At 39.4% G+C, this 13,372-nt stretch overlaps 1 protein-coding gene across 2 annotated transcripts in view; it reads left to right on the forward strand.

Annotated features, from left to right (window-relative positions):
- LOC143347603 (uncharacterized) overlaps positions 1-13,372 on the forward strand; it is a 207,180-nt gene that overhangs the window by 6,767 nt on the left and 187,041 nt on the right. Inside the window, exon 1 of one of the 2 annotated variants that reach the window (XM_076776913.1) lies at positions 6,745-7,053. The exons of the other annotated variant lie outside the window; for it this stretch is intronic. The gene's annotated coding sequence lies outside the window, so the exon portion shown is untranslated. Of the gene's footprint in view, positions 1-6,744; positions 7,054-13,372 lie in introns of those variants that run through there. 2 annotated transcript variants of the gene reach the window in all.

A 13,372-nucleotide genomic window follows, 5' to 3' on the forward strand; every position in this document is an offset into this window, starting at 1 on the left:
TCCGCTTTGGACGTGTTTTATAGTTAGATCGAGCGTAAGCGGTGAAAGTAAACGACGCGGATCTGGTACCTGACTGTGGGCAAGAATGCCAAGCACCCTGGCTGGCCAACGTCTTGTCCTATCCTTGCCTCGATCCGTGAGACCGAACGACTAATCCCGAAAAATGGCCAACGTTTCCTCTCCTCGATAGATATATCTTTTTCTATTATTTTACGACACTTACGATTCTCATATTTTACCACGTTCCACGAGCCCAGCAAGACTCGCGTGTGTTAGTATGTAAAATTGATAACTTCACTTATTTGTAAACATCGTCAAAAATTAACAACGATTGGTATCATTTAACGCGTTGACTGCCAGATTAAAACTTTGATTATGAACAATTGTAAACTACATACCTTACAAGACGTGATATTTATGAGTCCTATTCAAATTTATTTTCTTTAAAATTTCAACCTGAGAATTGTTTTAGTTCCATAGCGAAAAGTCTAGTCAAAGTGTTAAATGATAGAACGTCTGGGCTGTGGGGGTCGCGAACGTCTTAACATTGAGTTTGAGTCTAGTATGGTGTTACTTGGGCATCGTCCGGACATAAGTAGTCCTCTCTCCTTGCTTGTAGCGGAACTGGATGGATAGAGTAGTCTAGCCCTCGCAAAGATCGGCAATATGTTTCCTGCGACGTGCAGACGCGAACGAATCAGTTCTTTCTTTCCAGTTTAATGTTGAATATAACAAAAAATACAGCTATTATTATTTCCTGGAATTTGGAAACGCAGAAGAACCCGTTAAAAAATTTCTTAATGTCATTGTATAGACCTATCTGTAAAGTTCTAAGAAACCTGCACTTTGTCTATTTTGCTTTTCTGCAATATGCACTCGGTGGACATCTTGACTCTTACAGTATTTATAAGCCTGTACATCAATTTTAATGTCCACCAGCCATCACGGTGTATAGTAATGAAGTATCGCCATCATCGAAAGTACGTGTCGTAATGTCTGCAGCAATTTCGACGAGTTTTACGCCACTCGAAAGCGTTTTTTCGGCGTTATCTTCCACGCAAGAGAGTTGTAACTTTCATTATTGCTTTGATTATACACATCGATGCTACGCTCAAGTAATTCCTTCCTGGAGAGTTCTTCAAAAACAGGCACGATCGTTGCAGCTACGTTTTTCGCACGAATGTTTTTTCACAATAAATATTCCACGGTCGTTCGTACGTTGCCAAGTGTACCCATGAATCAGAGCTCTGGATTTCATTCCCAGAAATTTTATAAGAAATGCAGCCAAAGTTTTTCATTCTTTATAAAATCACTATTACGACAAATACCAAGATCATAATATGAGATCAGTCGATCGATCGAAGCACCTGTACGTTTGAATCGCCATCCCTGGATGACAAAGTAAGAATCTATGTTCTTCGTAAAATAAAAATTCTCGTTGAGGGTTGGTTTTAGTTTTGAAGTTGTACACAAGAATAGTTTTAATGGTATACGAGCTTATAGGACGAGTATAGCGAAGTTTTATGCTGACATTGAAAACGAAACTATAATTCACTCATTCGATAGTTCAGACTTTTCTCTGACTATCACTTTTTCCGAGTGACAGCATACTCTTCTCGCAAGAGGTGATTCAACAATGATGACGACATCAAACATAGTAATGCGAAGGTTTTTGCGTTCAAGGAACTTTTGGTCTCATTTGTCACGTAGTATATAATTAAAAAATTTATGCACCTTCCTTTAATCACCTTGTACGTTCTGTTTAGATCGCAACATTACTCTTTCCGTTTAAATTCATTAATGGGAAGATGTTCACTTTTATCAAGCCATTTTAGAAGAACTCTAACTTTTCATTATCCAAGTTTAACTTAAAGAAGCGAGTGTGAACCTTGTGATACAAATAAATATATCGTTTCTGCTGACAGTTATTGTAAGAATCGTTCGAATTTCTTGTTCGGTTTTATGCAATCGTTCGGGGGCGAATTACACTCAATTCTCTTTTCGCATGGTTGATACATTAGAATGAACATCGCGTAAAAAACACCGTGTAAAAAGAGACATATTTCTCGTGGCAAAATAGAGGATTTGTTCCGTAACTTTCAGAAACTGGGTAAAAAGTAAGGACCGTTTACAAAAGGACGAGTTCCATTACTAAACAACCTAAAATTTACATTTCAAAGCAACCCTGAACTAAACCACAAACCCGATTTGTCACACTCAGCCTTTCAAGGAAACATATGTAAATGAGACAACTCTCGTTGCAACGTCGAGAAGCCAGAGAATACAAAGTATCGGCAAGTCATCGGTATTTCTTTAGTAAATTGACGTGGGAGGTGGGATTCCAGCTTCGTTGGCTCCCTTGTATCCGTCACTGATATATAAAATTGCCAATCGGTCTCTATAAACGTGTTAATGTTTTCTATTTGGTTATTTTACATGCAATATACTGTTTGTCTATTTACGTAGAAAATAGTGAAACGTCAAATTACGTATTTGAAAGGTTCGGTAGCTGGTTTTCGGTTGTTGCCTTATTATGCTGTCTGTTATACTAACCGATCACAACTTTTGAACGGTCTGCATGGTTGGCTGCACAGTTTCTTAACCGTTTAGCGTATAAATTGTTAAACTAACGTCCTCTATAAATCGATATATCTCATACCTTGTATCTTAATGTAGCGCTATTTTATTTCATTTTTAAGATACCAGAACCAATACCCGAAGAACTCCCAACGTGCGAAAACCTTAATATGCAGGCTATAATACGGCTTTTTGTTCACATTAACACCGTTAATAACGACCATTTTTATATTTTGTTCGCGCGTCTAAGTTAAGATCTATCAAAATGCCCAAAAGTCCATTAGCCCATACAAGATGGCGCGCAATAATTTGTGTTCTTAATACCAAAGTAGGTATACATGTATATTTATACAATTTCTGATAAAGTTTTCTCGGAATCTTCCCCGCGAGCGCCGCGTTAAAAGTCAATAAATTTCCAGAAGGCTAAGAAAAGCGTTTCTCGATGGTTTTGTTCCCTAGTTGGAACGATTATCCTTGAAATTCCGCCGCATCGTCCGGAGAGGTAAAAGCCAACGTCGAGAAAAATTATTAAGGGGAAGGAGAAACCTACGAAGAGATGTTTATTCGGAGCCGCTCGGCCCGTCGCGCGATATAAAGAAACACCGTGTGTCTCTTTGTTCTCGGCGTCGAAACGAACTACGGGAGAATTTATTAGATACCTCGAAGCAGCTTTTTGCCGTCGATTAAGTCGGTGACGGGATAATAATGGCCGGCAAATAAAGCGTTGCGCTCCATTCAGATCCGATAGAAAAAAGAATATCCGCGTGGTCGTCTATGTGATTTGTGCAACAGCCTGTACAACCGTGAACGACCGTTTGACCGAATGCTAATCGACGCACGTCGTACTTGCATTGCTCGCATTGCTCAGAAAAAAATCTGGCCAATCTGGATGCACGGTGCCCGCTATCGAAGGGAATGCAATATTTGAAAATGCAAAATTTTTAGAACTGAGCTTCCTTTGGGGTAAAATTCAACCCTTCTGTTTAGTTCGAGTCTGAACGACATGACAATCTTTCTAAGTTTTTGATATATTTAAAAATTTTCTTAAGCAAATTAATTTTCTACCTGTCGATCAGAAGTTATTGAAATTTCACAAGTCTGGAAATTAGTGGAAAATATCGAAGCACAGCGTTGAAAATCATTCGACTTAGTATGGTTTTCTTACTGAAAATTTCGACAGTACTTTTTGACCAACCTAGTACAGTCGAAATAAAATGTTTCAAATAGAAAACGAAATTTCGACGGATAAAAGAGTTTTAAAAATATAAATATGTTTGATTACATATTTGAATAAAATAGTTTATCCATTTAGATAAATATTATGTGTTGAAATGTTGGGACTTGTCCAAGTATTGGGCATTTTACTTGACATACGTAGGATCGCGCTTGCCTTCCTTCCTTTGGTTCGTGAACGTAAGGACCACTTTGTTTACCGATAAAATCAATTCCAGGCAGGTCGCTCTTCGAGCTCCTCTCCAAGTCGTCGCGCTTGGAATGATATTCAGGATCTTCCGTGTGTAAATGTCAAGAGGTATTGCGGCAAGTACGATTACGCGTTGCACGTTTCAGCGCGCGATCGTCGCCCTGGGGTATCGGTGACTCTGTTGTATTGCGCGAAACAAATAATGCGAGATTCCCACCAGCGTTTAAGGGACACCCACGCTCGAGGGATCTTCTCGATTTTTACAGTGAAAAAATTAAGTTATCTTAGGATTTTATTTTTACAAAAAATTATTCGATATATCATTCTTATCTTCGCAATAAGTAATATTTATTCATGTTCAATCCTTGTGTCAATACCCTTTTTCATGTTTCGCTGAGCAATTTTGATGTTAGTGAAATATTGCGAAATCTCTCGGGATATTCAATTTGCGCTTTAAAAATGGGAACTTTTGACTACAAGGCCTTCAGTATATTTATATGTTACTCAAATAATACAATTTTAATTCTGTCGGATCGAAGATGGTCGTGTTCAACTTGTTCAGATTGATCAAAGTCGCGTGATCTCGTCTCGGAGGATCCACCAAGCGTTACGTACCCATTTCGAAAAATCGGTTGACTTCGCGATTGTTAACGCGATCTAAACGCTGGTAAAACTCGTGCTGTCACCTCTCGGCGATCTACAGCAACGCTCGAAAGGATCTTTCTTGTCACGGATTTACCATCGCCGTAGGATCGATCTTTAGATCGAACCGCCAGCGCTCGCTTCGTTTTTCGTATTCTTTGGGAGTTCGTAAATTGCCTCACATTAAATTCACCTGATTTTGGCATCTTCACTGTCGTGATCGAAAATAACCCCTTGTAAAAATTACTTTACAAATTTCGACCACTCCTACTCTTCTTGAAATATAACATAAAACGAGTCGAGGAGAAAGAATACAATGGTTGTATACAAAGCTTCGTTTTGAAATGATATTCAATCGTGGTCGATCGAGGTTCAATTTGCGTTTGAAATACACGTAACATGTAGGAAATAAGCTATAAAATAAACAGTAAAATTAATAATAGAAAATAGAAGTTTAAAAATAATGGGAGTTATATTATCATATACTAAAGGGAAATAGTTGTTGTGCGACGGATATGTGTAGACAAGTAAATGTAATAGGGATCGAGTGAAATGGGTGTTAGTAGAATGGTACCAGAGCTTAGTACGGATTAAGGTACGCGTATAGGTATAGAGGTAAGTGAGTGAATAGTGTTTTGTATACAAGCCCACAGAGGTGGATTATTCGTTTAGGTTTCATAGATTTAGCAAACAAAAGAGACATACGATCTTATTTTTAAGTAAGAGAAACGATAGAAATAATAGGAGAAAAGGAACATAGGACATCAGATAACAGATTAGGAATGCAACGACAGAGAGTAGAAGTTTTTGATCAGAGGAGAGAAGGTTTCTTTCCGACAGAAAAATACAGCATACTGTGCAGTGTACATTACGAGTCTCAGTTGCTGTTGGCGAATCTTTTAGAGAGGTTGAGTGGATTGCGTTTTTTTAATCTATGGTTATGATTACTCATATCCATCAAGCTTACTGCGTGCGGGTTCTTGTGGTTCGTGAGACGTGTATAATATTGCTTGCTATACTTGGTAATTTCTTCCTTTGCTGTTAGCGTTCCTAGATCGTGGTGACTATATATTTCGAAGTGTACGAAGAAATATCAAAGACGAGTCTAGGTGATTTTTACTGAAAGCTCTGTAGAATTTTAATATTTGAGGTACTGTCTAAGTCATTGGTAATTTATTTCTAATTTTAGTTGAGAATGTTTGTAAAATTTTATGCTCCAGTATAAATTTACATTCCAAGTTGGAGAATAAAATTTTCTAAAGCCATTTGGTAAATTGTTGCTCGATCCTTCGCACGTACAACCACCTGTACATTTTTATGACGAATAAACATATTATCCATTTGTCTCATACACCGACAAATTTTTCTGTTCTTTGAGGTATGAAAATAATAGTGTAATCCATTTAAATTAAAGCGTTTCTCGTCAGAAATTACGATTCTCTTTCTTTTACCGTTTATTTCAGTTTGTTTTGCAAAATCTAATGTCTGAGATTAGTTCTTAACGATAGTTTCTTCAAAAATTGTACTTCTTTTTATATGTTTGAAACTAGACAATACTATTTTGTTTAAATACGGAGCTTTAGTACAAAATAAAGTAGTTGAATATAATTTATAAATAGTAATTTTCACCGTTACTCATGGGCTTGATATAATTACTTAACTTTCTATCTTTTTCATTCTATGAAATTTTTCTTACACATATTTCAAGCTCAATATAAATACCAAGAAGGAAACATAATTCACCATTCTCTCGATTATCCATATTTTCAATACAAAATGTTTCAAAACAAAAGAACGGTAGCTAAAAATTAATATTGAACATAATACTAAACACCCGGACAAGAACAGTTCAATTTTCAATCGATATCTTTTACGTTATTTCATAACCCCAAACTAGGTAACCTAGAAAACATACATTTTATATGTATTCGATTGTTTTCCTTTTAATTCGTTCGAACCGCTAAATTTCAAATCTGGCCCACCGTTTGGCGGGCCGAAGGTTTGTTGTTGGTTTCTGCCGAGCACTAGCGCCGCCCAGCGAGGTAGTCGAGAAGAGAACTAACCTAGCCGAGAAGCTTGTCTGTCACTTGTTGCATCGCCGTCGTCGGCCTGACGTTCCTCGCTCGCTCGTTCGTTCGCTCCGGGCCCGGCGTGCTGTGTTCCTGTCGCCTTGGTCCACACGCTCGCGATTTTTCGCTTTCTTCGTTACGTTTTACTCGCGTCTCGGCCCGGTCTTCGAATCGTTTCGGTCGATCTTGGCGCAGGCTGCTCGGGAGAAAGATTGTGCGCGCTGCAGGACTCGCTGAAATCAGTGTTTTTCGTGTCGTTGGACCGCAAGATCCTTGATCCTCGGAAGTTCCTCGTGATTTCCAGCCGCCCTGGTCCTGCGTCTCGCACAGCTCTTCACGATGGTGAGTACATTATCCAAGATCCTATCGAGTAGAAAGAACATCGAGGAGAATTGAAATTTGATCGGGTACGTCGAATATTATTCCCGACGCTCGTTCGATTCGTCACGGCGTTACGTCTGGCGGGTAATTTTGAATCGCTCGGCGTGTTTTAATTCGCGATGCCACGCTCGAGTTTCCTAGCGACCGTCTCTCGGTCCCATTCGATGCAAGCTCGTTGGTTCGCGCTGAAAGATAAAAGAATGCCGGATGATACGACAGGTTGATCGTATTCGCGGTAAAACCCGTTGCTCTTCTCGCGACGCCGCGTAGTAGAAATACAATGGCTGCGTGCATAAGAGAGGTGCAAGCGCGCGTGCGTGTGTGTGTGTGTGTGTGCGCTCCTGCGAAAGAAATTCGGCTCTCTCGGCGTGCTTATCCTTATCGTTCCTTCTTATCGACGAAAAATTCGTGAGAAGAATACTCGTCGGAGACGATACCAACGGAATTTCGTCGCGTTCTCTCGCGCGAACGAAATTCTCCTCGATACCCCAGCTACTCGCCCAACTCGTGTCTCCTTATCTATCGGCGATTCCGAGTTTCTCTCGACGGTCCTTTGTTTCCTGGTCTCGCTCCGCGAACGCGATGGACGATGCCCGGGCTCCGGACCACGTCCATTTCTCGCTCTCCCTTTCTCTCGCCATTATAGCTTCTTCTCGTTCTGCTCCTTCTCCGTTTCCGTCTCGAGCGTTCTCTCGAAAACCAGTTTCCAGCTGTCAGCGTCCAGTTTCTCGTACGCCGCGATATACGTGCACGTATACAAGCGCACACGTCCGCGAGGATATATGCAATAATTTTTCGCTTCTCTCGTGCGCACGATCGCCGCGGTCCCGGCTGACCCACGGTAACCTCGTGCCACCATTCGCAATTGCATTTGTAATATTCCTCTCCTTTTTCGATATCTTTCGGTATTTTTGCCCGCCGTACGAATTTCGTCGGTCCCAAGGACGATCGATCGTCGCCGCCGGTTCTCCGTGACCGTAAAACTGTCGTTGATCGTACGAAATGAAATAGAACAGGAGCCGTACAGTTTACGCCTGGAGAAAAAAGAAACCCGCCTTCGACCGAAATAATTTTCTCCCCTAACGAAAGCAGAAGGGCGCGCGTCTGGACGAAAATAGTCGGATGCGAGACACGCAGTAAAGCCAAGGCGGTCCCGATGCTTTGCGTTACCGAATTCATTCATAGAACAGAGACGGACGAACCGCCGACAGGAAGAGATTCGTGAGCGAGCGAGAGGGTGGGCCGATTCAAGCGTCGAGGCTTAAATTCGTCGTCGTCGCGGTTCCACTACGAGATTTTCCACGGCTATCTACGATCCTCGTGTTTACTCGTGTCTGTTTGGTTTTCTTCGTTGGAAAGGGATCCTTCACGGGTTCCTCGGAATCGGGAAAATAAATGGATCGACTCGGTACAGTGGCGTACTCGGAAATTTAAGGGACCATTCCATGACCTTAAAATAATTTTTTTTAACAAAGAAAATTTTTATCAAAATTCCAACACGTACATTAAATGCGAAATTGGAAAGTTTCAAATCACTCTGGAAGAATTAGTTTCGATTACTGGGGTCAATTACAATCATTTTTGGTGAATAGACATACAACGACCTTAAAATAATTTTTTTATCAAAACGCCAACACGTATAGTTTGCCTAAATATGATCATGTTTGGAATCATTTTTATCGTAAGAACCACATCTGTCTGTTAATATTATTCCCATGATATTTTTTTTTCTATTTCATTTTTCGTAAACGTTGTTGTTTTTGAACCGAACGATAATCTAACTTATTCAATTGTATAATCGACGTTGTCATAGTAAACGAAACGTTACGAAAAGGTGATTTTTTTTGTAGAATACACTCGATATTCCTGCTTTACGAGATACGAGGATTATGTATTCCGAGAAACTTTTGTTCTCCTTTCTGTTTGACTGTCCGCCGTTCTTTGCTCGATAACACGATTCCGATGAATGACCAAAGGACGGCGACTTCTTTTATCTAAAAATTTCCATGAACGAGCGGGACGAAATTCTTATCGACTGCGCGAAGGAGAAACGCGACGACGTTTTCCTGGCGCGGTCTTTGCCAGCGATAAAAACTAATTTTCCAACTTCGGTGCTCGAAATGCAGCAGGTTATTATGTGTTTCGTTTGAACGACTGAACTTTGCCAGATTTTATTTTCGAAGAGAGCAAAGGAACGACGTAAATTTTTCGGGCGAAAATAAATTTAATACAAAACTTAAACGTATGACCTATTTAAACGCGACGTTATTAATTTATGAAATTAAGTACGATGGGGAAAATGTACGTTTGTCCTGTTACGTGTACAAAAATTTGAATGCTTTAAAATTGTTTGTATTTCCGGGTGGGGGTGGGAGTGGAATTGCTCCTGTGCACCTTTCCCTTTCATTGCTTTGAGAAGACCTCGGTCGAGGGGTGCTCTTTCACCTTTTGCTGCCTCGACCAACAGTTTGCAGACATTCGATGAAAGTAGCGATGGCATCGAAAACGTTGCAACGAATTTTCAAAGTGCTATTTCGACGAAACGAATCTTAGCACGTTAAATTCATTATGCATGGAAGGTCAAGCTTATATAAAAATAAAATATAAATAAATTGTAGTTTCTACTTCAGCTATTGATTTTGAGTAATTAACTCATTCAGGTATTATAGAGCTAGGATAACCGAGTGTATTATTCTGAACTGTTTGTATAAAATGTTCCATAACCGAGAAGTTCACGCATTAATATTGTTATTATTTGCTTTACTCGCACGATTCCTCGGTCAAGTTGTCTACAACGACTTAGTGTAAATATATGCACAGGGATAACTGATGATAATGTAGGCGGACCTGTTTTCTATGATGGGAGATTAACAGGATCAGTGCTATGTTAATTTCTTGAGTAATTAATTGGACGAGTTATTGAGAGAAGTTTTCTTTAGACGTGCAGACTTGCACGAGGATTCAAGGTGTCCAAGCATTTCCCGAGAAGGTGAACAAGTGCACCTTACTTGGGTTCAAAAATGGCTATAACTCCGGAACAAGGTCAAACACAGCACATGTTTATGAGAACATTTTTCATTGCTTGCCCCCAATCCCTGAAGTTTACCCCACGTGTTACGATACAGTCCACGTCATGGATTCTCAAAGTGTAGGTCACGGTCCCACTGATGGATCGCAGGTCACTTTAAATATTAATATTAAACGATATCGTTCCTTCAAACCTTCGTTTAAAGCAAAACTACAATATTAAAATACTCGCGTATACCCTAAACTTAATAGTTTCGATACCTTGCATAGATTTGTAAATAATATATAAGCTGCTAACAATAAATGTTATCGACGAAAAATAGAACGAGGTCTATGACAACGTTATTCGATTGATTTGAAGTTAAGAAACGTTTCGAATACTTCGCTAGAAGCGGTTCAAACGGTAGGTGTTAGGTAGGAAGTGCGGATTATCGTCCCAGAAACTTCTTCCCTTAGCGTTGATTTTAGAAAATCGTCGGCTCGTTACGAGGAACTGCGCTCTTTTGGGAAAAGTATGCGAAGAAGCAGATGGTCGTAGGCGCGTGGGATCAGGTCAAATTCTCGTGGGACCGGGGTTTTGCCCTAAACTGCAGGCACGTCGATTCCCTCGAGGGACATTCCTCCGCAGGTATTGACTGGGAAATATCCGTGTATACCTGCGTGTCTTCTTCGCGTTTGCCCTTCGCAGAATTTACGATGCTTTTACCGTGGATGGTCGTGTTCAAGTTCTGCTCGACGTCGAAAGCTTTCTCGTCACACCGAGTTTCCGTGAAAAATACGAGCTCGTGAAAACTCTCGCGAACATTTACACGGTACCTCCATAATTAACTGGTCGAGCAGTTTCGTGGAAGATTAATAATATAATGAACTTATCTCTGATATCAAACTATTATAATGTTTGGCATTTAAAACACTTGGACGATATTTTCAAAAATATTGAAGAATATTCGAGGCGAACGTTTAGGGGTTACAAGGTCCCTTAGTTTTTCATTGAGGATCGTTTCGAGATCATTTTGTTTTCTAATAGTGTCTTGATGCACTGCAATTTGAAAACGTTGTACTTCAGAGATCTTCGAACGTGTACGTTTGTACGTTTTCTTATAATTACGACGAGCAGGATATATTTCTGAAGTTTGTCCGTTTATTTTAAGAACACTTCTTGTATCTATAAGGGAACACGAAACTCGACATCGAGAAGAAACAGAAGGGGCGAGCGCATACCCGAGCCAGGGACACGCGTTACGACGTGCATTATGCAACGAACGTTTTTTCCCGCGTAATTGCACATTTTAACTCCATAAATATTAATGAAGAGGCGAAGAAACGAAGCTCGTCTAGACAACCGTGCCCCGAACCGTTAATCGGGACACCCGGAGAAACTCGCCAGCGACTTATCCATTTTCGTTTTCCCGCTCGAATCGACAATCAGAGGCTATTGGCCAGGACTATCGCTCGAAAGGAACCGCGGTTAATTAGGGATGATTTATCGATAACGTGCTACCTCATCGACCTCGAGCCTCGCGATCCATCCATATCTACGCAATAGTTCCATTTGGTATTCGTCGAACGATAAATATTTGTCTTTTTGCAATATATTTATCAAACTCGTTAGAAACAAAGCTTGAGTTGTATCAAAATCAATAATATCTGGCGTGGACGTGACAAACATTTATTATTCGTTATCGACGTTTATCGATCATCTTCGAAACTATCGAAAGGGACTGATCCAAATTCACGAAATAAGTTACAATTGACAGAAATATTATAATAATGCATGTTACAAACGAGAAAGTAGAAGTCTATTAAAAGAAGATAACAGTATTGATTAATGACGATTCCGAAAATGACATTGTCCCGCGAACGTAGCATAAATTCATACACGAGTTCTTTATGCGAGCATTATCGCCATTTTCAAACTACACAGAACGTTATTCAAATGTACGTACGTATTGATCAAAGATACTATTCGCTGTTCGTCGAATGTTCGTGCGCTTTGATGTGTAATCGTTTATCGACAGCGTACGGGAAATAATCGTAGTTCGGAGAATGTCGAATATTCGCCATTAATCATTCGTCTGCACTACTAGGTATCTGTATTTGCCAACTGATGAACGTTTGTTATTCGTCATTCGGCCAATATCGAATACGCGGCACCGGATTAAAACGATCGACGATCGGTCGTGAGAAACGTTTTGATTTGTATAAGTTACGGTTCGGAAATGACTACTTTTCAAGTGGACAGACCTCGTGCAAGCTAATATGCTTTCAATTTACTTTAACGAGCTCCTGATACGATGTCTAAACGATAGATAAAATGTTATCGTTTCCAAGTATCGCGTAATAAGTGAATATTGTACAGTTTGATGAAAATAGTAAGAAAATCAATAAGACTTTGTCTTAGCAAATAAAGAACGAATGAATGGTGTTTAACATAAATTCTTCGAATTTACAAGTCATAGAGTGCCTCGTTTTTTATTATGAATATACAGGGTGTTCGGCCACCCCTGGGAAAAATTTTAATGGGAGATTCTAGAGGCCAAAATAAGACGAAAATCAGGAATACCAATTTGTTGATAGACGCTTCGTTAAAAAGTTATTAACAATTAAATTCAAAAATTTCAAATCGTTTTGGAAAAATTATTTTCGGTTACAGGGGTTAATTATAATAATTTTTGGTCATTAGACATACCCTCGAAATCCTATTCACTTTCTAGAAAAAAATTCGAGAAGGTGTGAAATTATTCGACGGAAAAAAAAAATTTCAAATCGTTTTGGAAAAATTATTTTCAGTTGCAGGGGTCGAATACAGTCAGTTTTGGTCAATAGACATACCCTCGAATTCCTAACCGTTTTCGAGAAAAAAATTCCTTACCGAAAACATAATTTCTGGCCAGAAATGTTTGTCCGAATTTTCATACGAATCTTTAAAACGTCATAATTTCTGAACGGATTGGACGATTTTAATGTTTAAAAAAGCAAACTACGCGTATTTTGATGGAGAATATGTACAAATTGCAAAAATATTCGAAAAGTTGGTCCTTGAGCCCGCAAAATGAGAAAAACCCCATACAAATGGTCCAATTTTCAAACAGCCATAACTCCTACAATTGTGAATATATTTCAATGAAACTTTTTTCTGAAGTAGAGCCCATAGGTACCTACAAAAAAGTATTAGACAAATTTTCTGTAGGGCGTCAAATAAAATTACTAAAAATGAAAAAGTAATTTTTAAGAAAAATTGACAGGGGGTAGG

This window comes from Colletes latitarsis, chromosome 11, assembly GCF_051014445.1.
Source record: "Colletes latitarsis isolate SP2378_abdomen chromosome 11, iyColLati1, whole genome shotgun sequence".
Classification (NCBI taxonomy): Eukaryota; Metazoa; Arthropoda; class Insecta; order Hymenoptera; family Colletidae; genus Colletes; species Colletes latitarsis.